The 26,888-nt window shown below is 39.1% G+C and overlaps 2 long non-coding RNA genes across 2 annotated transcripts in view; both read right to left on the bottom strand.

The window, feature by feature from the left end:
* Positions 1-25,606, bottom strand: part of LOC122536590 — an 84,255-nt gene extending 58,649 nt beyond the window's left edge. Inside the window, exons 1-3 of the long non-coding RNA XR_006308428.1 lie at positions 25,556-25,606; positions 25,340-25,457; positions 20,659-20,745 (exon numbers count right to left, since the gene is read on the bottom strand). This is a non-coding gene — a long non-coding RNA (uncharacterized LOC122536590). The remainder of the gene's footprint in view (positions 1-20,658; positions 20,746-25,339; positions 25,458-25,555) is intronic.
* LOC122536589 lies at positions 23,720-24,504 on the bottom strand. The gene is made up of 3 exons (XR_006308427.1): positions 24,449-24,504; positions 24,306-24,370; positions 23,720-24,107 (listed from the first exon to the last, which is right to left on the bottom strand). It is a non-coding gene; the product is annotated as an uncharacterized LOC122536589 (long non-coding RNA).
* Positions 25,607-26,888: the final 1,282 nt, after the last annotated feature.

Here is a 26,888-nt window from a genome sequence, read left to right on the forward strand (position 1 = left end):
AAAAAAAAAAAAAAAAAAAAAACGTAAAAGGAGAGGAAACGCGTTTCCTGCGCTTTTACCTTTCTCGTCGCGATCCGCGCGCGTTTCGTATTTCGCGCGGAAACGTTCCCCTTGCCGCTTGCCAGTCCACGTCCGAGATAAATGCGACACCGAATAATTAAAATCCGTGTCACGGAGGGGAAAAAAGACGACGTGACTTCGAGCTAATTTAAATTATTAATTTGATAATTTTTAATGTGATAAAAATTAAAAATAAAAACACTACTTTATTACAAACAAGTAGTAAGTTTAGTATGAANAATAATCAATAAATTGATTCATTACGTGTAATATATAAACGTTTAATTTAAATTGCTAATTTGATAATTTTTAATGTGATAAAAATTAAAAATAAAAACACTACTTTATTACAAACAAGTAGTAAGTTTAGTGTGAATAATCAATAAATTGATTCATTACGTATAATACATAAACGTTTAATTTAAATTGCTAATTTAATAATTTTTAATGTGATAAAAATTAAAACTAAAAACACTACTTCATTACAAATAAGTAGTAAGTTTAGTATGAATAATCAATAAATTGATTCATTACGTGTAATATATAAACGTTTAATTTAAATTGCTAATTTGATAATTTTTAATGTGATAAAAATTAAAAATAAAAACACTACTTTATTACAAACAAGTAGTAAGTTTAGTATGAATAATCAATAAATTGATTCATTACGTATAATACATAAACGTTTAATTTAAATTGCTAATTTAATAATTTTTAATGTGATAAAAATTAAAAATAAAAACACTACTTTATTACAAACAAGTAGCAAGTTCAGTATGAATAATCAATAAATTGATTCATTACGTATATTACATACATAAACAAAATTTACGATGTTTCTTTTTTTGATAATTAATTTGAAATTAAGAGGAAATTAAGGGAGGATGATCTCGAGTGAAACTGCGTCGAGAATAATCGATAAAAGAAACGTTTCATCTCGTTCGAAACAGAAGCCAGAATCGCGATTTCTCTGGTTATATTGTATTCCGCGGCGACAGCGCCCGAGTTTCACCCAGGAATTTTTCGTTTCCCTGTGCGTGCAATTACGGGAGGAAAAATCGTAAGCACGCGAGCCTCTTTACGATTCAATTCGCCGCGGTAAATCACGCGTGAACGAGAATCGATTTAATGTTCCCGTGGCGCGTGCACATGATGCGGACAATGCGCCGCGCCGAGGTACACGATGATGAATGAGCTTTACCCCGGTGGTGCCGCGCTGAAAGTTGGTTATCGTCTAAAGATACGACCATTTGTACGCTCGTAGCACGTTCATCGATTTTTACGTTCCTCCTCCTCCCCCTGATCCCCCGCCTCCTTGGCTGAAACTTGCATTTTAATGCACGCTGACTTTGTCAAACGCTTTGGGAATTGAATGGCACGATCTTGCGCCAGCTTCAACACTTTTCGGTCTTCGTGTTTTTCTTCCTTTTTTTCTCTCTCTCTCTCTTCTTATTCGTTGGTGGATTAAATACGGTCGCGTAGAATTGTACAGCATAAATGGATGATAATCGTCGATGGTTCGAACTGATTAACTTCGTGAAAAGAGATTCGTTTGTTTTTAAAGAGTGAAACCTCTACACTTTTTTTTTTTTATTTTACATCATGTAGCGAATGGGAACGCTTTTTTCTTCGAAAATTGTAAAAATTCAAAATGTGAAAGTGTCGAAACATTTCTTTTCGTAACCAGATTTTCGACGTTCCCCGAAAGTCTCCCCTTTTACAACGAGCCCTTAAGACTTGTTATTTGCAATTTTGTTTTCGCCATTTTATTGAACATTGAACATCGGACGAAGATTCTAAGAAAATTCTAATATTTCATTGTGGAATTCCAACGTTGCATTGTTCAATAAAATAGTGAAAATTTTACGAGAAAAATTCAATCTTCAAGACCGCGGTGAACTTAGTCGTGAAGAGAATTTCTTTCCAACGTCTTTACACGCGTTTGAGAATCTTCACAATTTTCATTTCTAAGAAGAAATCTTTAAAACGATGTTCAAAAAGAGCGAAACTCACGGCTGTCGAAGCGGAGGTATCTTTGAAACGAGACCAAATGGATCGTTGCGCGATCTCTTTTCACAAAGTCGTATCAGTTGAAATTATCGACGATCTTTCATTGTCGTTGGTACAATTACGCTCTTTGGTTGTACGTGCGTGTACAATGGCTCGTGAGAGGTATTTGAACGCCTCGTTAAAAAAAAAAAAAAAAAAAAAGAACGCTCGTACATCTATACTTTCCTAAAATTTCACGAGAACCTCAAAATGACAACTTCCACTACCGATATATTAGATATGCGAAACGATTGGTTACGATCGAAGTCAAAAACGTGTACAATTATGGAAATTAGTCTGTCAGAAGGCGACAACTAGATTTTCGCAAATTCCTCGACAAATAACATAACACGTTCAATAATTCATAAATAATTTCGCGTCTGAGAGGACGATGCATAATGTGTCCATGATCGGAATTTCAGATTAGGTGCGAAAGTACACGTCCTTGCGAATCGCAGTGCCGAACTAAACTCGGAGAAATGTCGTCTACAAATATTTCCATATTTTTCTTTCTTTTTTCATTTTTATTCTTTCTCTCTCTCTCTCTCTCTCTCTCTCTCTTTCACTCTTTTTCTCGACAGATTAACCTATACGAAATTTCATAAACGAGATACACCTTCTCCGGATAATTTCGCGCGGCGGTGCAGCTTACACGGACAGTTCTCGCGAAGCTGTTTCACGTGTACTTGTAGACGCCTTTCATGAATACATTATGCGTGTTACACGAAACATTTTGAAATTTCATTAGCAATGTTATGAGACTTGGCTATCACGATTATATTGGTAAAGTTTGAAACCAATCTGAAAGCTTACAAGTGCGAGTTACAAGACATTTCATCGTCAAACATCGTCAAACAATATTCATCGAGCATCAATATTCAGCGCGATTGTTTTACGTTAATTTCATTACGTATTCACGTTATATATATATATATATATATATATATATATATATATATATATATATATATAACCTTTCTACCGCAATTTACGTTCTACGATAAATAAATTGCAACATCTATATGTGCACGTCTAGAAGTTAATTTCAAATTTTGCCACGTACGACGCACACGTAAAATAAAAAATAGCTTAATAACGAGATTTATAGCTTAATGACGTAATTAGCATTTTTTGAAATTGAACGTTGATTTACGGTTTTTCAGCGTGATTTCAACATCACGTAAGTATTGTTTTGTGAACGAAGCGATTAGTATGCGAAGCAAGATTTGACGTTTCCCTGGCCACCTCAGTTTCTCTCAGTCTTGAATCCTCTCGACTATTACTTACGGATGTATTTAAAGAATCTGTAGTTTACGAAATGTAAGATATTCGAGTACACTTGAAATAGATAGATTTTCAAACTCGAATCAAAACTCAAAAACGAAGGCGAATTTTATTCTTTCTTTTCACGTGGACTCACCTCCTATACTCGGTTATATTACCTATTTCAGAACGCCCTGTATATTTCACACGAAACGTGTGCACTTTATACACACGTAAAATACTCTCTTACGAGGGAGCATACCGAAACAATGATTATTTTTATAACAAACACCGAGATTCCATTTTATTCGTAATTTGTGTTTGACTATATACTTTTCATAGACAAATATTCAAGAAAATTTATTAACAATTACTCGAGACAAATTATCGTAAAACATCTTCCTGATCATCAGATTTAGGACCAATGTGGTTTAACACGTACTCTTTACTTGAAATTTAATATTTCTTCCGATTTTGGCACAAGATTGGCGCAGAATTCTCACTTACGCGTCCGCCTTCGATCCAACAGTGGACGCTTAAGCGGGGATTACTGCAGTTCGTCGACATTCTCGCGCATTTATTTTTAAAAAAAAATCTCGAATTCAACGAGATTCACTGCCATCGTAAATCGACGACACGTCTCCTACGATACGTATCTCGCTGGCGAAGCGTTCCGGTCGCGTGCCAGTCAGTCCCGCGTGTGACGGCTATCGCTGTGGCCACTTGAAGCAGCCGTGTTCCTCTGATTGCGCAATTACGGCCGGTGATTATTTGCTTTGCCGCAGCGTGTCACCGCCTGCCACGGGCATCGCGCCGTTGGAAAACGCGCGAACGGACGTGGACAGCGGACGCGGCGCTCACTTTTAATTATTCAATTAGCATCGTCGCGCCGCGCGACGTTCGCTGACGTCTTGCTTAATTTGCAAACGCGTCCGCGGTTCCGCTTGTGTTCCACCTTGTGGCGGGTCGCGAACAGCAGCTGAAGTGTTCACTGCCCGTTTCCACAACCAGCGATGGAACCGAACCCAGTTATCGAGTCGAAATTTCCGACTTTTGGAACTTGAACTCGGTACGTCTGTCTTCGGGAGCACACTGAGACACTTAGGTCCGCCAACAGCCGCATTACGCGACGCAAAGATAGGAGAAGAGAGAGAGAAAGAGAGAGATGCGTCTTAATGCGACGCCCGCGTTACCGAGTTGTTAAGGCGTTGAAATTAATTTTATCTTCTTTTACGGCTCGAGGGGGAGGTTGTGTTCGTTGGCAGCGCAGATAACGCGAATCGTGACAGTTGGATGGGAATAACCGGGGAATTAACACAACGCGACGACTGTTCGACATTTTTTCGTTAATTTGATTTTCATGTACCGGTAGCGTATAAAACCGTGCATTCTGTCGGGAAAATTACTTTCTACTTGGTAGAATTTTTCAAACAGCCCAACCCCAGTAGATCATGAAACCAGCAATTGTGTCAAGCGAACGTATCAAAAATTAAATCCTCTTACGACTTTTCGGGAGAGACATAACACCAGAACTGAACCGACGACATAAAATTTCCATCAGAGGCATCGAAGTGAAAAAGTGGAGACAACAACTTGCGCAAACTTTTATTTGTACGATGTTTTACGAAATATCATTTGAATCTCTCATCTAAACGAAATGTTTCGTGTCTACAAAAATCATAAATTGGTCATTTCGATGGTTCTAGTGTTAAAACCAAGCAGTTGAAATCAATCGAAACTGCTCGTCGACCAACTGACGCGTGCATTTTGTCACGAAACCTTCCTCTTCCAATACCAAGATCGAAACGTTCTCGAACGACGCGAATACCGAATCAGCGGCTCGGCGTTCCACTAAAATTTTTCGACGCTGGCCATTTCGAACGTTCGAAAGCCTCGTGCATGAGAATGTATCCCGGAGGAGCTCAATTCCGCGAATTTTTCAGGTGACTCTGTTGCACGTACCTTGAGTGACCGCGATCCCTTCGATAACCAGGAGAAAAGCAGCGAGTATCAGGACGGCGAGCCAACGACACAGCATTTTTAACACCTCGTTCACCACTCGTTTCCAACCCGTCGATCGTTTTCTCCGTGAGAGAGAACCGTTCCCCCGGTGCGCACACCGCACGAGAATAGTCGAGAGATAGCCGATGGCCGATCAGGTTAAATCGGCTCTAAACTCCCCGGCAACGTCTTCCTTCCCTCCACCCCCTTCCTTCCTTTCTTCCACCCTTTCTTTCTTTCTCCTTCTTTCACCTTCTCCTCGCACGGTATCCTTCTTCTTCTTCTTCTACTTCTTCTTCGTACACACACACTCCCTTGTCAAAGACTCTCTGTTATGCAACTCGTTCGTACGGATCTCCGGAGCACGCGACTCGAAACTTCACTGTACAGGGCCACGCGTGTATAGAACCGAGAGTCTCGTAGCAAGGAGACCAGGCAAGAGATTCACGCGCGAGGACCGCGAGTGCCAAGTTTCGCCAGACGTTCAACGAGAGGCATCCATTCGCGACATTCGCTACGCTCGCCTCGCTCTCCCTCAACTTAATCGTCCGTGGCACCGATAAATTCTCCGGTGGCGCGGAGATAACGCACTGCGTATCGGATGCGTCTTCCTGGATCCGACACACCTGGGAGTCAGCCACGGGCCATGGAATCTCGGACCGTTCGCGAGAAACGACCGCAACACCGACGATAAATCACGCGTAAAATCTCGCGGACAGATCGGTCGATATAAACCGTGTGTAACCACGGGTCACGTAACACCACCGTCGTTTGGTGATGCGTCAATCCCGAGGAATCCTGCGGAGGACTGTGCGTCAGTCCTGTGGAGATCCTCCACCTCCTCCTCCTCAGAAGAGACGAGGCTCGGCCAGCGTCGCGTCGAATGCTCGGCCGATGCAACCGCGTTGAAAGCCACGCTTGATCACACGTGGATCCTTGCTACTGGCGATCATCGCGGCCCACGACACGCGATCGTCGCTCGTCTCTAGCGTCATTCGTTTCCCGTTTCCCCTTTGACTCGTCCCCGATCGGATGAGACGCGGTTACGCTCTGCTGAAATCATTCACTCGATGACGATCACTCGACGATGTTGCGCGGCTGTTAACCGGTGGATCAACTCGCGAAATTTGGAACAACACGCGATATTTTCCTCTTTCTTGGACGCGTTGGTCTGACGGCACACGGTTGTCTCGTATCCTCCGGGGTCGACGCGAGCGTGCACGCGACGACAACGACGACAACGACGACGACGACGACGACGACGACGACGACGACGACGGACGAACGCACATGGACCAAGCCGCGTTCACACGGATGCGGTGCCGCTTGGCGTCGCGGCGCGAAATGAATCTGCGAGCTGGCGTCGCCGACCGACGCATGCGCCCCGCTTTCACTGCGAGCCGAGGCGCGGACGGGTTACGCGCAGACCGCTTCTACTTGACGCGCTCGAGCACCGACTGGCTCCGGTGCAACGGTGCAGGAATGCTCTCGTTGTCGTCGGGTCAGCTGCCACGCAGCCCTCGCCCACACGGCGATACGATCTTTGAGGGCGTCGTGACAGAGGATCCCACCGTTCGCCAGCAGGAGAATCCGAGGAATTCTCTCTCCCCCTCCGGCTGAAACAAGCCAACGCCACCGGCTGGCTCGCGACAACCGTTCCCCTCGATTCGTAATCGCGAGAAACTCGGCGATTCTCGAGCTAGCAACTTCCTCGAGAGATATACACTGCGAACGAGAACACCTGATTTCGATTTTTCGTGCATCCGCGGCGAGAATTTGGGAAAAAAGGCACGCGGTGGCGGCACGTCGTGGCTTGAAATCATGGGAGAGGTGCTACGATTTTTCGAAGTACACGCACATGTTCTAAATACATGTGGATTTTTATTATTTTCTCACGTAGGATTATTGAGGTGCATCGTTTGATGCACGATTTCATATAGATTATGTTTATATTTTAAATATAAATGTACATATATATTTATATTTGCATTTAAAATTATGTGTCTTTTATTTGAGGACTAAAAAAGTGTGTATATTATCCCATTTTCGAAATGGCATTTATTGCAGTGATCGACACTAAAGTTTTCTCTGACGAGAAAATCTCTGATAGCGTTTGATAGTCAATTAGAAATTAAATCATTTAACTACGTTATCATCGGATAATACGTTCGAACCTAACCTAAATCTACTAAAATATTATAATTGATTCAAATTACCAAAGAATTTTCTGTTCCAGAGTTCAAATGGCATCGTTCGAAGTTACATTCCATATAAATTACATTTTACATAAAAATAAATATATTATATATATACGTTTATATTTATATTTAAAATATAAACATAAATCATAGTTTATATAATTTTTTTATAAACGACGACACATGTCCATCAATGCCACAAGATTTTACCATTAATTATCCATATACTTCACGATCATTCGTAACACATACGTAGATCATTCGTCGACAGAAATGAATCAAAGTGTCTGTGTAATAAAGTGAGCGATGAAAAATTCTTTAACAACTGTTGTTTAAATTATAGCATTAACTGCAATTAAGAGGAGTGGCGAGTCAGGAATTTACTGGCTGGCCGCAGACACTTAAAGGCGTCCGACGAGGTGAAGAAGAAGTTACGCAACCGGCAAACATTTTACACGAACGCAACATAAATTGCATTCTCAACATTCAGACGCGAACACGCCGACTGTGCGAGGGTTTCGTTATCGTTGAATCCCGCCGGCTACCCGCGGCACGTCGCGTTTAAGAACGGCACGAGACGCACACTAATCTTCACGTTCTCCCCCTCCTTCGAGCACGGGGATTTCGAGGAAAGAAACTACCCCGCGCATTATCGTCCAGTATGCACAAGCCAGCTTCTCCCCCTTGACTTACGACGAGAGTCTTTTTTCTTTCTAAAAGACCGCCCTCGGAGAAAATCCTCCCTCGCTTCTGTATCGCTGAGATATTCGGCTCGGTGGAGAAAATTTCCACCCCAATTTCCGCCAATAAAGTATCAATTTTGGTTACACGTTCCTCGTGTATTATTATTTCGCTCGGTTCGCGAAATCCTCCGCGCTTTTTATCGCATCGAAACGATTCGAATCGCGGGGAGGGAACATCCGGTGAAAATTCCTCCCCGCCGATAAAATATCAATTTCGGCCGTTTGTTTCTCGTGCTCTCCACCCTTCTGAAATTTACCTTTTTCGCGCTCGATTTTACGCTCATCGTAACGTGTATGTATTTCGGTGTGTTTTGTATATACGAACGAACGTTTCCGCCTGCGTCGGTTCACAGCCGTATTTACAATATTCGGATATTTGCGAAATTTCTGCCGCGAGTACACCGTGCACGAACGAGTTTGTTCGGTGCCGCCAGGATTCGTGGGTTTTAATTAGCAAGTTTGAAGACGCGCGGTTGTTTCTTGCTTCTCGATAGCTCGATTGCTACGTATCCGCGAGCCCGCGAGGAATACCTGTAAGTTGGGACGCGGAGAAGTTGAGGATGTAGGACTTGGCTTCCCAAATTAAGGGCAACGCCCCGTACGTTGCACATGCTCGCGTGTGTCTTTTGTGGGGCAGGCTTGGCGTAGAATTACGCGGGAGATTAAGCAACCGGCATTGTACGTACGTACGTTCTACTCCAAATTGGAGAGAAGAAAGTCCGAACCAATGCCTGCTCCCAAATTTTTAACTCGCGAGAATGGAATACAGAGATGGATACACTTTACTGTGTAGCACTGCGCTTTTGTACTACAAAAATTTAAAAAAGTTACAAAAAATTGCAAACTTTTTGATGTTAACCTCTTCACGCCCTTGATCATGTGATGGACAATTTAATTTACGTTCCATAAAAAAATTACTTTTATTCGCGAAAAATAAATGTGCAATCTCTGCTACATTTACTAACCAGAAAATAAAATCCAATTGTCAGAACGCAAGTAAAGAATAAAAAATGAAATTAAATTAAATTTCTTTGTCATAACTGAAATTAAAAATTCGCCCCCTAAAGAGATTAACATTAATACAGAACGCACAAGCACAGATTCATTCGTTTGATGCAAACGCACCTCTTCAGACGTATCGTGCGAAATTTAAATTGCTTCTCCTCCAGGATTAATTTCAAATTTTCATCGATACGTATGTCGCGATGGTCGTACCTCGTTACGGTACACTGAAATTTTCAAAACGTTTCGCGCGACATATTCCATAACAGAATACTTTATACAGCGAGCTACTGTGTCCTCGAAACGAAAGTCAAGTTAAGGGATGTTCGATCTACGCGTGCAATTCGAAGAGATTCGTTCACGCAGAAAGTGAAGGGGTAATTTAATAAAATAAAATAATAATAAAATTTACGCAAATAATAATAAAAATTTCTCGCTACAAGAAGGATGATCTCAGCTTCAGAACGGTATAAAAGTTAACCGTGAATGTTCGTGAAACAACGACGAACGTTTTACGAGATGTTCGATCAACTTTGACAAGATTCCAAACGAGACACGCACGAACCATCGAGCAGTTTTCGGTAGTGTCAGTTGGCCGGTCTACCGGTTTTAATAACCGCGCGCGCGGTGCCACTTTGGGGAACATTAACACCACTCGGCCATAGACGAGGGAACGAGGCGTCGCCTGCATAGTTGGCACCGGATTTCGCGCCAATAAATTTCTGTAAACAGGAACAGATTACGCGTCGCTATCAATGTGTTGCAGTTTGGCAACACTAGCCAGCGACTCCCTTTTGCCTGCGAGGGTTCAATAATTCGTCGACCAGGCCGGCAAACAATTACGGCTGCCCGACACCGGGCAAGAAATATCATTCGTACCTGCAACTTCGTATCAGTTATCGGCCGAGCTCGCGCTCGTAAATATTACTTCGGCCCCGGCTCGAAGAAGAGCCACTCGCAAATAACCGATAGTCCAGCGACCATTGATGGGATCAAGCTCGATACGTGTGTTGTACTTATAAATCGAGATTCGTATTCAAGCGGAGAGATAGCCGAGCTGAGCTTCGTAAAGCTGTTTGCCGTGTATAAAATATTCTAATAAATATCACACTGTACGTTGCATGATGTATTTAACGCACACGCTCAAACTTTACCGATACACACTGCCGGTCAAGTGTTTCAGAACTTTAAGCTCAATCAAGTTGTTAATCTTGATTTTCTGCGAATTGAATGTTTGCCAGGTACTCTTATTTTTTGAATTTGTCGCAGGTGAATTGATATTTGAAAGAGAAGGAGGATGAAAATATTTTGATAAACGTGAATTGGCCGCTCGTCAATCACCTGATCGTAATAAACGTGATTTTCTTGATAGACAAATCTAGGAATATATGTATTCCAACATCTTGCAAAAACATCTAACGAAGCGTGTTAATTTTACAGCGTGTCATTTGAAAATTAAAATAAATCGAAATAGTAAATTGGTAGAAAAAGGAAAAATTGAAAAAAAAAAAAGGAGGAGATTTTCCTTTTGGGTGAAAATCACGTAGCACATACACATTTCAAATGTTGCGTTCTCCCCGTTTCTTTAAACGTTTATATTCAACTAACGTTAGAACTTTGAATTTCTCAAATGAAATGGGATTTTCAAAAAATGGAAATTCCCTTCTCAACATCTATAGTGGTCTTGAACTTTTGATCAGCAGTATACGTATGAGAGTACGAACGCATCGCAACAAGAGCTTATTCATTCGATATTTTATACATTCTTGTATCGTTCTGTCGAAACCCTCGAATTACGTACTACTATAAAAATGTACGATATAAAAAAATTTAAAACAGTTTGTTGCATATAATTATGTAATTTACATCAAAGGATAGTTCAATATCAATAGCGGAGCAGTAGCGTAGATCAATGACTAGTCAGACAGTGGACGGAATATATCTACGAATTTTTGAGGAACAACATATCGAACAATAGAGCAGAAAAAAAATTTCCTACGTGTTTAAATACTTTTATGAATTACTGCGTGCAATTTCACTAATTGCAAAGGGCGATTGTATTAACCCTTTCCAGAGCACAATGCTATCCAGAGCAACTTTGAAACGTAACCAGTTAGTATCGAGCGCGGCACCCTTAGCTATTTAATCCCGTGGGCATCTCATGGCCGAGCCTCTTCTCTCTAAATCGTCCCTGCCTAGTTTCCAAACTAGGATCACCTTTGAAACGTTATTCGACAATCGGCACGGCTAATGACGGACTCGAGTACGTTCCAACTGGATTCGAAACATCGACCGACATTATGAACATCTCGGAAAAATTCTATGCGAAAGAGAAATACGAGAAAAAATAAATAGTTCGTGATTCTATGAGAAATACGAACTATTTATTTTTGAGAGTTAAACAAACGTCGCTCGAGTTATAGGAGAGGAGTAATTGTACAATTGCGAGAAATAAAAATACATCTTAGTAAATAACAATGATCCTCCTTTCGATCAAACGTTCGAAGAACTATTAATATTTACTAAAAAAAAAAAAAAAGAAATTTTCATCCATCTACACTGTTTACTATGTATCCTTCCCTCTTTCCTTTTTATAATTAGCGAAGTAATTTTGAGCAGAGCCTAGAGAGACCGTGTTCTCCTTGTCTATCTGAATAAGTAAACCTGTTATTGACGTCAGCCTGTTAAAACATTCGTGAATGTTAGAAAACTTCCAGAACACGAAACGTAGAAGCATTCAGCCGTGATGATAAAAATACTTGAACTGAGATCCATTTATATATACTGTCGACGAGCAGAACGAACGCACGTGACTCGATAATGTTTCATCATTATTTTCAATTGTAACGTTAATAGACACAGTCAGAGACCAATGAGGCTGCGTTTGCCGTCATTCGATTGGCAAAGAATTTCAACGAATTTCACTCTGTCCAGTGAAAAGTGAAAATCGAACGAAAATCTCTGTCATCGTGATTCGGTAATTGGCAAACAGAAGGAACTCTTCTTGTGTTTCATGAATTGGTCCAAATTGTACAATTGCAGCTAGAGGCTAACAGCAGCTAAATTTTCGGTTGAAAATCAAAAGTATATATATATATATATTGTAGACGGTCTTTCGAGTGGTAACTGTATCGATGTTCGCCATGACGAAGATGCACACGTGCCAGCGAACGAAAGCGATAACAAAACACCATCGACACGTGCGCCGTCTCGTTCTGCTTGGCACGAGAGCCGATACCCCGGTGTAAATGGGCCTTTAATCCAAACCTCAAACGCACGTGGGATCGATATACCTGCACACAATATATCCACCGTCACTCGCTAATAAACTCGTATTCCGAACGCAGCAAAGAAGAACCTCTGCCTCTCATTAACAGCTCAATACCGCCGCGGCGCAACGATTCGTGGCTCCATTAATCTCCTGGACGAAAGTGGGTGGGAAGGGAGGAACACGTTCCTCATCTTCAACAACCTTTTTTAACAGGCTCCGGGTTCCAATAACGTCGGATCCGGCGATGGAAATGGAACAGCCACTTTCTTTCACCGTTGCCCCGTTATCACTCTATCGCGCCCGGTTTTCTGCTCTCGGCCTTTAGAAGGCGGTGGCCATCGCGGCGTACGAAGCCGGCCAGAAATCAACGTAAAAGGATCGTAGCAGCCGGTGGTAGCCGGCTTGGGAACCGCCTTTCACGTCCCCGGATTGATCGAACACGGACTTGACGCTGAATGTTCCCCGCGTGTGTTACACATCGGCAACATTCTGCGCGCAACCGAGCGCACGGACTCCGCGGTAACTGATCCCTCCCGTATCGGCCGTGTTCCTCGCTAGAGAGCTCCCGGATTCGACTCGAGGATCTTCCGACTCGCGTTCGAAGGAATCGGCGCCGATAACGCCGCAACTGTTTACAGGCAGTGGGTAGGTTGCCGTGGTGGCCGTGAACGGAGGTTGGAGATTTCTCCAGGTGGTTGATTTTACTCGGAATGAATTGGGCGAGAGGAGGGGGATAGGGGGGAGGCGAATTTACGTGTCGCGGCTTTTCTGACGTGTGGAGAACGTTGGGTGGAGAGAAATGGAACGACGTGTTCGCTTGGAAGGATTTCTCCAACCCTAGGATACAATGGGGCAAAGAGTCTCCCGGGAGACTGATTGCGAGTTGTTTCACTCGCGATTAACGCGAGAATGTTGTGAATCGCAGTCGGGGAATTGTATTCTACGCTCGGTATCGATACGACTCGGTGTTGCATCATTATTATTATGTAATTATTAAATTTTAGTATTTTAACGTCGTAACGTTTTATTGTTCTCGTTAAAATTGCCTTCGAATTCGTTCAGATCAGTTTCAATGCACGTCGTCCCTTGGCTAAAGGGATTAAAATTCATTTCCTTTATCGATTGGGACAAGGGTTCGCGAAAATGCCAAACAGCCGGTCGTGAAAAGGTCATCCTCAACCAAAGCGGAAACAGGGATTCCAATAAATGTTTCCAATAATTTACAAGATACCTCGCACATCGTAAATTTCTCATCGTAATCCAACGACGCGATACAAGCAATAGAATCGAAAATTCACACTCACAGCTGAGAAATTTGGAGATTCAGAGATTTCGAGAATCCGCGAGGAGAGATGTTCGTGGGTATTTTATCTTTGACCCCGTGGCAACGACTTACTCAATTTCCCCTCGCTGTGCAAAATCTCGTCGAAGACGAATCTCTTTCTTTCTTTCTCTCTCTCTCTCTCTCTCTCTCTCTCTCTCTCTCTTTTTTTGGGCGAAAAGCGGGCCGCGTGAAAACGCGAGGGGGCAGAGCCAGGAGGAGTCAGTCGTTGGAAGCGGTCGGAAAGTCCGTTTGTTTCACGAAGGTAACGAGACGAGGAGAATTGTCCATGCGACGGTGAAGAGCTATCAACCGGTTTGCCGCCTTTTCCTTTCCCTTCTCCTCCACGGTGATTTTCCTCGGCCCATTGACAAGAGAGGGCTGGCAAAACGATTGCCAACGGGGCAATTGAGCTTAAACAACGAGCACGTACGGGGTACGCGCATTCGGAATTAGAGGGGTTTTAAAGGAACAGTCGAGACGGAAGCTTTATCTTCGTTGGTGGTTACGAACGATGTCCAAACGCTTCAAACTGTCGACGATAAGAATGATTAATCCGATCTTTTTCTTCCTCTCTCTGTCTCTCTCTCTCTCTCTCTCTCTCTCTCTCTCTCTCTCTCTCTCTCTCTTATTCGTGAGTTTCGAAAGCGACCGAATTGCACGGTGGAACATTTCCACAGATTGCCGGGAAATCTTCGTCGCGAGAGACTCGAGCGCTTTTTGAGATCCTTCAAATGATCTTTTGAAATTCACGAACACGTGGGGAAAGTAGCTTGTCGAGGATAATCGGGGATCCTTCGACCGGCACCGGGCGTCAGTAGCAGATTTCTTTTTCGCTCTTCTTACTTTTTGTTTCTTCTTCGTCCTCCTCCTCCTTCTTCTTCTCATCTTCTTCTTCTTTTTTTTTCTTTTCTTTTCTTTTCTTCTCTTTCTGCAAGTTTCCAAGAAGCTACACTCGTAAGACGAATACGAAGTTTTTACGCGACACGAGGAAATGTTAATGCCGTGTTTTTTTGAAAACGACGTGTCTCACAGATCTGGCGAATTTGCAAGGCTCTCCCGGCGGTTGGCAACGAGTCTCGAGATTTTCCGCGAGTCGGTACCAACTTTTTCGCGAGCGTACGCTAAAAAATCACGCGAACGATACACGTGGATCGAATTCTCGTTTCATCGTGGATTTTTCTAAAAATATTCACCCACGTAGTGTCGGGTAAAATTTGAACGTTGTCGGTTGCTCTTTGATTGGAGATTGTTTGATACCTTTGTGAAGCTTGCTACACTCTGCATTCGGAAAAGATGTTTCTTAAACGAATTTTGAATTTTATTTTTTTTCACGGACGTTCTCAAAGACGAATTCAAATCTCTCCCTACCTGCCAGATATTTTTCCCCGACAGATTTTCAAATTCTTTCAGAGGTTCAGGATCATTCTTACGTCAGGGATCCAAAACTTCGAAAAGTTTATCGTTCTTTTAACCGAGGCTTCTTCGAGATATTTTCTCATCAGAATCCCGTTGGAAGAACATCGTGGATACGAATGAAAATAATTTTCGAACATTTTTCATACAAAAATCCGACATTACATACGATACGATCTAATTAGTTTCATTTGGGATTACCTCTAGAAAGTATTTCATTTCATTTGTAAGCATTGAAACGGTGAAAATAATTACGGAAAATGAGAAAAACCTGAGATCAGTTGTCCGTTCGAGCCGTTTTCACATTTTTCAAGCTTCGAACAAGTGAATTTCCAAATTCGTATCAAAATTAATTGAAATATCGTGTCTAGCGACAATCTCTCGGCCAATAGGGAAACAGCCAAGTCATTAACAACGTTCTACTAACTACACAGTGGATGCGAACGGAGCAATTAAAAGAAATCACGTTCACACTCTGCAGTCCCGTTTTTTGCTCGCGCTCTTAATTATTGCGCGTGTGTGTGTGTGTGTGTGTGTGTGCGTGCGTGTGTCTGTGTGAGCTGTGCCTACAAAGGTCTGTTGGCAACGTCAAAGCAAACGAACACGCGAGTCAACAATCGACAAACCCACATAACGAGCGTATTATTCGCGTTTCAGCGGGCGGATTGCGATATTGCTATAAAAAGAGAAAGCGGTGGAGAAGGAAGAGAGAAGCGAGGCCAAAACAAAAAGACCGAAAGGCGAAAAGTCGAACTCTGGTGTCTTTCGTTCCTTTTTTTTCTTCTCCTTTCCTTTTTTTTTCTCTCTTTCTTTCTTTCTCACACCAAAAAATCGAGGCTTAAAGCACGTTACTTTCGCCTAATTTTCCACGAGCGTTTCGTAAACTGTTCCGCGGAACTCTTCCACGCGGCAAAGCAACGTTTCGATGCCGACGGGGAAAAAGAGAACACCGCGTGCCAAGCGCGTTTCCATGGAGTTCTCGTTACCGGCGAGCCCTCGTTTTTTAATTCGAAATTATCCCCCGAACCGAAACCACGAAATGAATTTAATTCGCGTTTTGTTTTTTGTTTTTTGTTTTTTGTTTCTTTCTTTCGAGAAAACCGACGCAAGGAAGAATAAATTTACGTTGGAGCATGATTTATCGATACTTTTCTTTCTTTCTTTCTTTCTTTTTTTTTTTTCTTTCTTTTCTCGATCGAGCGATTATGAAAATGACGATCGAGAGAGCGCGAGAGCGTTTCATAAAGCGGGAAACTTGATTAATCGCGATAGTTTATTTTTGTTTTTTTGTTTTTTTTCTGCGCTTGTCGCAAAGTATCGCGTAATTGTTAATTCTCCGTAACGTATCGCCTGCGAGAGAGACGATCGATCAAACTTGCCCGCTGCTGCGCTCGTACGTCACCGGCCGGAATATCTTAATACTTTCAACCGTGATACATCAAACGTTAGTTTTTCCGCATCGTTTAGTTCCAATTTCCACGCTGTGCTTCCCAGATGCGTTTTATATACACCGTCCACGCGACTTTTATCCGAATGTTTGCCGTTATTTCGTACGTAGATGGACGAAAAGTATTCGCACACTCGACGAAAAAATTGTCTATTGAAAAATTGTAAACTGTCGGAACGTTTCATAAAAGAAACAATCCTACGATCATCCATTAAATTAAAATGTGAAGAATAACTATTTTAGAGCTAGGTTTTACATCGTGCAGCAAATGACGAAACATGGATATTTCTCGAAACATTTTATAAATTATAAAAATTCCTGATAATGTCCCTGATAATACCAAAAACTGTTTTCAAATCTTTCAGAGGTCTCCTCTTTGTAACGATCTCACAAAACTTGCCGTACGATTTCTTTCTCCGCCACTTTATCGAACTTCGAACATTAGGGTCATATGGAAAAATGTTGGGATTTTTTGAATTTTCAATCTTCGGGGATTGTAAGTAGATCTTAGTAGTCACGAAAGAAATTTTTCAGATTCTTACAATTCAAATTTTTACAATTTCTCACTTTCGTTCGCTTCTGTACGTTCCACGCTCGTCGACACATTGAATGTTGAAACATCTCAGTTTCAATTTACTCTTCATTTTCTTATCTATTTTCTTCTTCTTTTTTTTTCTTTTTTTTTTTTTTTTTTTTGTTCCAAAGATCATTTGATCTTTTGCTCGGAAAACCTATATATATATAAGCTTCGAAATATGTAAGTTCGACGAAACAAAAAGAAAATCCGCCACGAGACACGAGATATTGTTTCCTCGGTTGATCTTTCATACAGAAAGAATCCTTCTTGCTCGCCGCGCCACGAAGTTGCTCTCTTATTTATCTTTGCTTTTAATTTCGAGACAGCAGTTTACCCCTTTCGCGGTTTGTCACGGTAAGTTATTTCAGAACTGGGACAGGATATTTCGAAAATCAAGAAGCATCTCGAAGATAAAAAGAACGAAAGAAAATAAGAGATAGGAAAGGTCCGTGGAAAAACTTCGGCACGCCCGTTTCCGGGTAGCAGCCGGTTTTATACTTGGCGAGATATCGATCTATTTTCGAGGATGGTAGAAACGATGGAAGAAAATACAGCTACTCAAGCTCTAGCGTTTGACAATCTTAACTTTATATTCCATTCTAAGCTAGAAGCTGAACGCGAGACTGACAGTGCAACACGAGACTTTGAAAACTGAGATTTTCCTACTCTCTTCTTTGCTGTTTTAAATTCGAAAGAATTTCGAAAGTTAGAATTTAACGCGTTGACTTGTCCCCACGTTTCTGTTGCTATTATAATATAAAATATTTTAAAACGATCAAAATAAGACGGATTTTCAAACAACTCACACAAACGCAACTTAATAATAATATTGCGAAACGAGAAATATTATTGCGGTCTTGCAATTTCTCAAAAACTTGAACGTGCAAATTTTGCGTGACAGTCAGCGCGAATCATGAATTTATAATAATCAGAAAAAGAGAAAACTTGAATTTGAATGCAATCCTGTAACCCAATTTCTACCATATTTGGCAAGATTATTGTTAACACTAGAACTACCGGCGAGCAAAGTGTAAACATTGTATAAAAAAAAAATCAGAGTGAAAGAAATAGGAAAAAGTTCGCAGCACAACAAAGAATGTAACTTTGCAAAAATCCTTTAAACTCGTAAAACTGCAACACTGCAAAAGCGATATTCTATTAAATATTAATCGTTTTGGCCATCAATTTCGTTTATTCTAGTATTAAAAACTTCGATCTCGATCTTGGTCTCAAATCGAACGTAAAATCCGCAGAGCAATGCGTCCTCTTTCGCAAATATTGCTTCGCACAATATTGTTTCTTCTACGTTTACGTTTTCGTCGTTGTATTTCGTGTTATTTTACTTTGTTTGTTGTTCTTTTTTTTCCTTATTTTATGTACCTTTCCTCTCCTCACTGAACTATTCCCGGTCAATGAACAAGTAAATAAATTAACAAATCTCGTCAAATCGAAATTTAGAAGATTTACGACATCGGTTTGCTCCTCGAGAGCAGAATCCTCTGAAAGTGCAGAAATTTTATTCCACGCTCTGTGAAGGGGGGAAGGGGACTTATTTTTTTCGCATCGCTTCTTGTCCGATTGTATCATCAACGTGCTGCCGTAACGCGAGATAGAAAGAACGGATTACGTTCGATACGCGGAACAAGTCGGCCGTAATGAATCCGCAGTAGTTGCGCGCGTTTTAAGTCAGACACTCCGTAATATTCCTCCGCGGACGGAGGAACGGTTTAAACGAAAGTTACGGTACAATCGAGTAGGTGTGCGCTGGATGGTCGTGAGTTATTACCGGGCTTGTTCCAGGCCAAGCGGATCACCAATTCGAGCCTCGAGCCGGGGCACTCCCGGTGTCCGCATTGTTCGAAAATTTCGCAGAAATTATAATAAAAATATGCCGGACATCGGCGGGGCGTTCGAGCGCCGTTCATAAATCCAATAGATACGAATTCTCGCGAAAACTGTATATTCGTCAAGCTCGCGCTTCCCGGAGTAATTAATTCTTTCGATATTTTGCATCTCGGGCAGGGAATTTTTTTTTAATTAATTACCGAGCAAAACTGTATTTTTTGATGAAGAAACTAAAATCGAGTACTGAGATCTTCGGAAAACAAAACCGGCATTGTTTCACCGTGAAAAGCTATATCATTGTTATTAAAAATAACTTCACCACGAACGATAAATATAAATGCACACGATCGTGTGAAATTGAAACGGTTTCATTGAAGTCAATGAGTCGAACGAAACGTTCGTTCAGTTGGGCACTTAAAATCTTCCCTTCAATTCCTTCGTTGAATTTCCAGAGGTAACTCTGAACGCGGTTCAAAGACAAGTCGATCCCCCAAAGGGCAAAGTTTCATCAAATTAAACTTTCGTCCAGAAAAGTTGCCGCATAGACAATGAAGTCACTTATGCCGGCTGTGAAAGAGAAATCTGCATGTAAATCACCCTGACATTCCTACTTAAACATCCATTGAAGTTAACGGCAACGAGACAGTTATAGCTACGAACTTTCTTCAGCCTCGTTCAATACCTTGCTGTATTTTAGAATTCAATCTCTTCACAATTTTCATTGTCAAGAAGCCTATAGAAAGAAGTTTTCTTTTACTGACAGGACTCTGGAACCACCTCGACCGATTATTGACCGACCATACGTATTATCAAATTCTAAAACCTTTCTATGTTTGACCATTCAGTGGTCTGTCTAGTTGCATCCTTATCTACTGTTGCACAGTATTTTGCGAAAATTTTGCGAATTATACGGAAGGTAACGCAGTTTCTTATCATCATGGAATAAGCGAGATGATAGCACAGATGAGGTGTAGAAATAAACAAAACATCTTATGGGATTTCGTGTCCCATGCTCTGAAATACCGACTATATAATAAAAAAATCACAAATTTTCTACGCACTGTATTATATATTGTTTTAGCATATCCCTACCAAGTATTTAAAGAGTGAAACGAAAGTTTCAACAATAAATGAAAGTAAATTTATCCCGAATCAATTAAACAGTCAAATATTTTAATTGTCAATCAGAAATCGCTAGACTACTGATTCATTTCATTAATCAAATAAACCAATGTAACTGTAAACATTTCCTAGAATGCGAATGTCTTCTACAAATTTATATTTTTCTAAAATAGAATTAGAGAAATAGAATTTAAGCAGAAATTTATTTCAGTCATATATAATGAGCATTCTGTTTTGGATATTTCTATAGAATTTCCTATATTTAATGCATTCTACGTACAATCTTCTCTGACTGACGTCAAAAAGATTTGTGAAATAAATTTAATAAGATGTATTTAATTACCATTAGGCAGGATCCAGACATTATCCTTAAATTCCACAATCCTTGTTATTCCATCTTTTATCCGTCCACATGGATCCATTGATAAATCTGTAACACACTTATTTGTTGGATTAGTAGTTTAAAAAATTTAACAAAGAAATTCCACACCACTAAAACAATCCCGACATTTGGAAAAAAAAGCAAATAGCCAGAAGGGCTAGACTACTGAAAAGGAAACAATAACCAGAAGGGCTATTGTACAATTATCTACATTATGAACCCGAGCAACAAACCGTATCCTGTTTCGCAACAGTAATTTACTAACGTTAATTATGAAATAGAAAGTTTTCAAAATCAAACGCGAAGAGTGCTACGTCATGTTTAAAACTCCCGTAAGTAAGTACGCAACGTTATTAATCTATGCACTCATGTTTAAAAATGCGCAACACTAATTGCAACGCGTCCAATGCAACCATGCTGGAAATTTCTGATGATAGTAACAGCTCTTGTAGCTGCATCAGATGTTCCAGGAGCAGGAACAACCTTCCACGAATTCAGTGGAAGAACTTGGGCATTTTGTAAACGCAACGCTACTTCGAAAAACGCGATCATTCATTATCGCAACACTAACAAAAAAAAAAGTAATTGGAAACCGCGATGGAACAATGTCTCAATACTAAAAGTAACTGGAAATCGCGATGAAATAATGTCGCAACACTAACTCTAAAAATTCGATGAAAATAATTATTAACAATACAAAAGCTACTGCCTCAAATAACATTCTAACATTCTAAAATTAGTTAAAAGCGACACTCTAATCTAATAATTTGAAACAAGAGGAAGCAAGAAACTTTTACAATGTATGACATTAAGACTAACTATAAAAATTCACAATTAAAATTGCAAACGACAATCGCGGTATCATAATTCGCAACTCGAAAAAGCAAACACGATTATCATTTCTTCGCAATTCAAACCGTAATCAATGTCTCGCAACACTAACAAACAGACACGAAACTATTTCGCAACTCTAATTCAACCCGTAATTTTTCGCAACACTAACACGAAAACTCGCGTTTTGTCCAAAACGATGATGAACGATGATGAAGAAGAAAAAAAGAATACAACTACAAATACTAAAGGAGCATAGTGACAAAGTAGTAACGAGAATGACTTCCCATGATCTGGAATCATTTAAATGACCCAGAGGATGAGAAACCATTTGTTGTGACCCTCTTCGTGGCAGTTTGCCGGGCCTCTTCGGCTTTTAGCCTTTTCTTTCTTCGAGCGCAATGCCCGCTGAAACTTACATTTAGCTCGAGTCTTTCTAATCGCAAACCAAAAAATAACTTATAAAGGTGAAATGAAAAGATAAACCGCGGAAGCTGACCCCAATACACATGGACGACCATCGATCATAGTGATCGTTGTCCGTTCGCACGTGCGTGCTCGAGCAATACCTATATAAACGTTCGTTTCGAGACCTACTCGCGACCTACCCACGACCGCGACCGCGACTCTAAATTCGAAAAATCGAAGAGTAAAACCAGAAACAAATGGCATGCTCAATTTGTATCAATTTCACTGTCGATTTTTCAAATTAGATTTCCTGAAACAGGTTGGACACGCGAAAAAGGGACACGCGACCAGAGACTGTGCCAACCTGCCCGGCCCTACCTACTTATAATTAAACACATTCATACCAGAAAGTATGCTACCTATCCTATTCAGGGGCCCTATATTTAAAAGATGACAAAAGAACAGGCACACCAACACACTCACTCCACGGTTCTCTCACATACCACTCGGGCGCAGAGACCTAAACTAGAGAGGACGTCCCGGGACGCCTCCGACACCCGAGCTTAACACACAACTTTNCACACTCTAGTTTACGTACCATTTTCCTGAAATCGACTGACAATAGCTAGCGACCATTGCGTAAGACTTGATTTAAACACGTTTATATTTACAACTAATATTAATAACTGAGAAAAAATACATATAATTTCTTTAGAAATTACACGTGCAAGTTGACTTGGAATCATTATTATAATTGATAGTATAGTTATAGTAATAATAATGTGATTATATTTATCAGGCATTATGATAATAATTTCATAATTTTTCATAATTTTTTATTTCATAATGTAATTATATTTATCAGGTATTATGATAATTTCATAATTTTTTAAATTAGTGCATAAATATTTTAAATATTTCAACTTATAATGAATGCAACAATAGAAACGACGCAATTCCACATCCTAACCACACACATACATGCGGAAAATACATCGTGCACGATACGCTAACACACTGTCAGTCGCTGAGAAATTATTTATAAAATTACAAACTATAGTCATCGTGCCCAATGTCTTTCACCTACCCAAGTAGCACCTGGGCACGTGAGTAAGATTCTGACAATGAACACGGAAGGGGTTAAACCTGAAAATCCTGAACTAAAAAAATGATTAGTTTATGCAATTTGTATCTAACGGACTATTGCATTATTTTGTTTCAAACTGTAATAACTCTACTCTTTTAGACATTATTAAAATTGCAAGAGAATAAAGACAATGAACAAGACTTGAATTTGTTAAAAAAGAATTACGAACAGTTTAATAATTGACTAAAACAATTGATTCCAAATTATATATTAAATATAAAAATAGAAATAATCTCAGGCGACTTCTTCATCAAAGCACATTTTTAAAAATGCGAAAGCAGTCAAACTTGTTGCTTTGATTCAAAAATCTACCTGTCGCGAAATATCTTCTTGCACTAAAATTTCATACATTTTTTTGCGAAAAAAATTTTAATCTATTATATTTTAAATTCTACAGAAGTTCATAACTATATATAATTATATATAATACTATTATAAAAGGGAAAATGAAATTGAAAATTATCAATTATTAATTATTATAACAAAATATATCACCAATATAAGTAATAACTGCATCGGAGGATATCCGTCTTCTCTACTATGGAATGCTTAAATGGAATAATTTTAATAATGATTATTTATAAGTATTTATAATTTATCTATATGAATAGATAAATTACATATTTTATCTTTGCAAATATTTATATTGAAGATATTTTGATTTTATAAGTAATTACTACATTATTTTAATTGTTAAAATCGCGATATGCAAGAAGCCCTATCCTGATCTAATACATAAAGAACCTGAAAAATATGTTCCTACTCACGGGTACAAAAAATACCCGCGGTCACTATGCTCATCAAAAATTCTACGTATACAACCAGTCACCCGTGCCGATTCGGACCTTTCGTCCTACGACATGATTGAGTGACCAGAGGAACATAAATGCATGCGACTCACACGATAGATGTGAAGAACATCATCATCGATGCTGCACTGGACCAAGAAAAGTTATCGTGAAGATCCTCATCAAGTAGATACCACTGAGAATCCTATGGTGGAAGTGAACGCCGTGAAAAATTTCTTTAAAAAAATAAAACATATTATTTCTAAAGACACAGTGTTATTTGTGAAAATTTAAATTTTAATAATGATAAAAATTGGCACAATAATTTGAAGTATTTTTATTTTATAGTTATAATTTTACATTCGACTTTAATAGAAAGAGAACTATAGAGAGAAAATAGAATTATTTCAAGTACAATATGCTAAAGTACTTACATTCTTAGCTTTTGATGCATCATAAGATTTTTGAAGGATTAGGGGAAGTGGAGACTGTAAAAGATCTGTAACAAAACATTAAACATCAGAATTTGTATTTAAAAGTAAAGCAAAATTAGTTGGAGATAATGAAAGATTCTTACATTCTTGGCTTTAGAGCCACCGTTGGATATTCCCCAAAAGAATTAATGCTGATGCGTCTGTAACAAAACATAAAACATTATATGTAACTTTATTGTTAAATTTGAAAAATTAAATAAATTGAGATATATAAAACTACTTACGATCTTGATTTTCTGGAGAGGCCTTATCCTCTTGAGCACTGACTCTAATGTACCGAAAACGAATGTTGAATAAAAAAAAACATAAAAAAAGATAAATAAAAGACTATCAATTGGCGGACTCACTGACTCTAACTTCGCGAATTATAATTTAAATGAATTAATGATTAAATTTAACAAGAGCAATTTTGCTCAGAAAAGTATAAAAACATTTCGTAACAAACATTGACTCTACCAACCGCATTGCGCGCGGTCACAAAAATTTTCTGAAAATAAAGTTGATTAGTAGGGAGAGAGAGAGGGGGGGAGTACGTTTATTTAGAAAATACTGCTATTTTTCTAAAAAATGATAATAAAGAAAGTTGGATATATATTAAAGATATTGTAAATTATAAAGTATTTCTCAATACTGAATACTGTAAATGAAAGACAACTATTTGCAGAAATTGTATTCTGAATATTCGTTATTAGACGAGAAAGTATGCACATTAATAATATATCACATCGCATATAAATATTCGAAAATGTTTGGGCAAAAAAAGAATATTACGAAAAACGCGTGAAGTCTTGCTTCAAATCAAGTAAAGTATAGTATAGTAAACTTCAAAGTATAGCATTAAATTACTCTGTTCGAAACAAAATATTAACTGATTTAATCTTTTCTATTTTCATTCTTGTATCCCAAATAATTACGAAATTACATATTGTCAATTTTATATCAAATATATATATTTATATATATAAATTGTATACCAAATGTTATCCAAATGAATAAAATGTTGCCAACTTTCCATCAAAATTCATCAGATTGTCCATTAATAATCACATGGCGTCTGTGTGTTCTATCCTTTTTCTGGAATCACGAAATACCCTACAAAAGAAACTGAAAGTCAGAACGAAATGTGCTAAACGAAAGCAGATATAAAAATGAAACGATAATCAACTTCAAATTCTATTAAAGAAACATACGAGACAAGCTACCGGTAACCGTACGAATGAAATCGACGACTGAAGTGAAAACACAATCTGCACATAAAGTTTCAAAGCATTACACGATTTCGTTATCGTAATGCTCACCGAATCGTTAAACACACACGTATTAATTAAATGATGTTATTAATGAGGTATAAATGAAAGCAAAAGAGTGTCGAGAAAGCGACGCCATCAAAGAGACGCTACCGATAGGTTAGAAATATTACGAGCCTAATGCGACGTAACACGTATTGTTGTCACGAAATTCGACGACCGAATGACCGCGACACGTCTCGTCTCGCAGTTGGGAAAATAGTAGGGGATGGGGCGATCCTATCTAAACAGGCACGATATTAAGACGAATATATACATTGTGTTTACTTTTTGCGACAAGTCATGTTCAGTCGAAAGTGTTTATTGGTTATGCCAAAGAAACAGGTGCACATGAAGAACCTTATACACACACAAACGTTGTGTTTATGTTGAACTAAAGAATAAAGTTAAAGAATCAGCAAATAAATAGAAAATGGAAGTGTGTGTGTAAAAGCATATAATAAAATATGTGTGTGTGTGTGTGTGTGTGTGTACATATATAACAGTAAGTTAGTCAATTACAAGGTGAGAATATTTGTACTGATTAGAATTGAAATTAAATTTTAATATAAAATTATAAATAATTTTAACATGATATATTCTGTTTAAATGTTTATATGCTATTATTTCTTTAACTGTTGAAAATTATATGTAATAATCATTGGTTAAAGCTTACCTTGAATTGAAGGTAAAAATGCAAAAATGCACATATTATATTAACAATTGATAACAGACACACAGATCTAACAACTATTGATTTAAATTTTTAATTAAGAACTTCTGGGTGACACTTTCAGGATGATTTTTCTGGACAATACTTCCTTCTTTACAGGTGAGGTGTGCTACTCTCTCCGCCATTTTTAACCGCCAATTTCCAGTTGGAGATCGATCGTGAGACATATCGATTATTTCGAGAATCATAGGAAGTATATTGCGTACTTCACCGTTGGGGCGTTGTAATCGCTTGTTTCACACGAAATGATAACTTGAAATAAAAAATAAAAAACTCTGATCTAAATACTTAAGAAATACTTAAGAAATGAAATATTTTAAAATAAACGAGAATATTCACACACCTGATGAAAAATTGTCAATACTTTAAACTGGGACATGAGAAATTTTATTATATTACAATAGAACTATTATTTAGGTTGATAAATAGGTTATTTAGGTTAATAAATAAGTACATCCTTACTAAATTATTGAATTTATTATTGGAATTGTTAAGAATTACGCA

This window comes from Frieseomelitta varia, unplaced genomic scaffold (assembly GCF_011392965.1).
Source record: "Frieseomelitta varia isolate USP_RPSP 00005682 unplaced genomic scaffold, Fvar_1.2 scaffold_851, whole genome shotgun sequence".
Taxonomy (NCBI): Eukaryota; Metazoa; Arthropoda; class Insecta; order Hymenoptera; family Apidae; genus Frieseomelitta; species Frieseomelitta varia.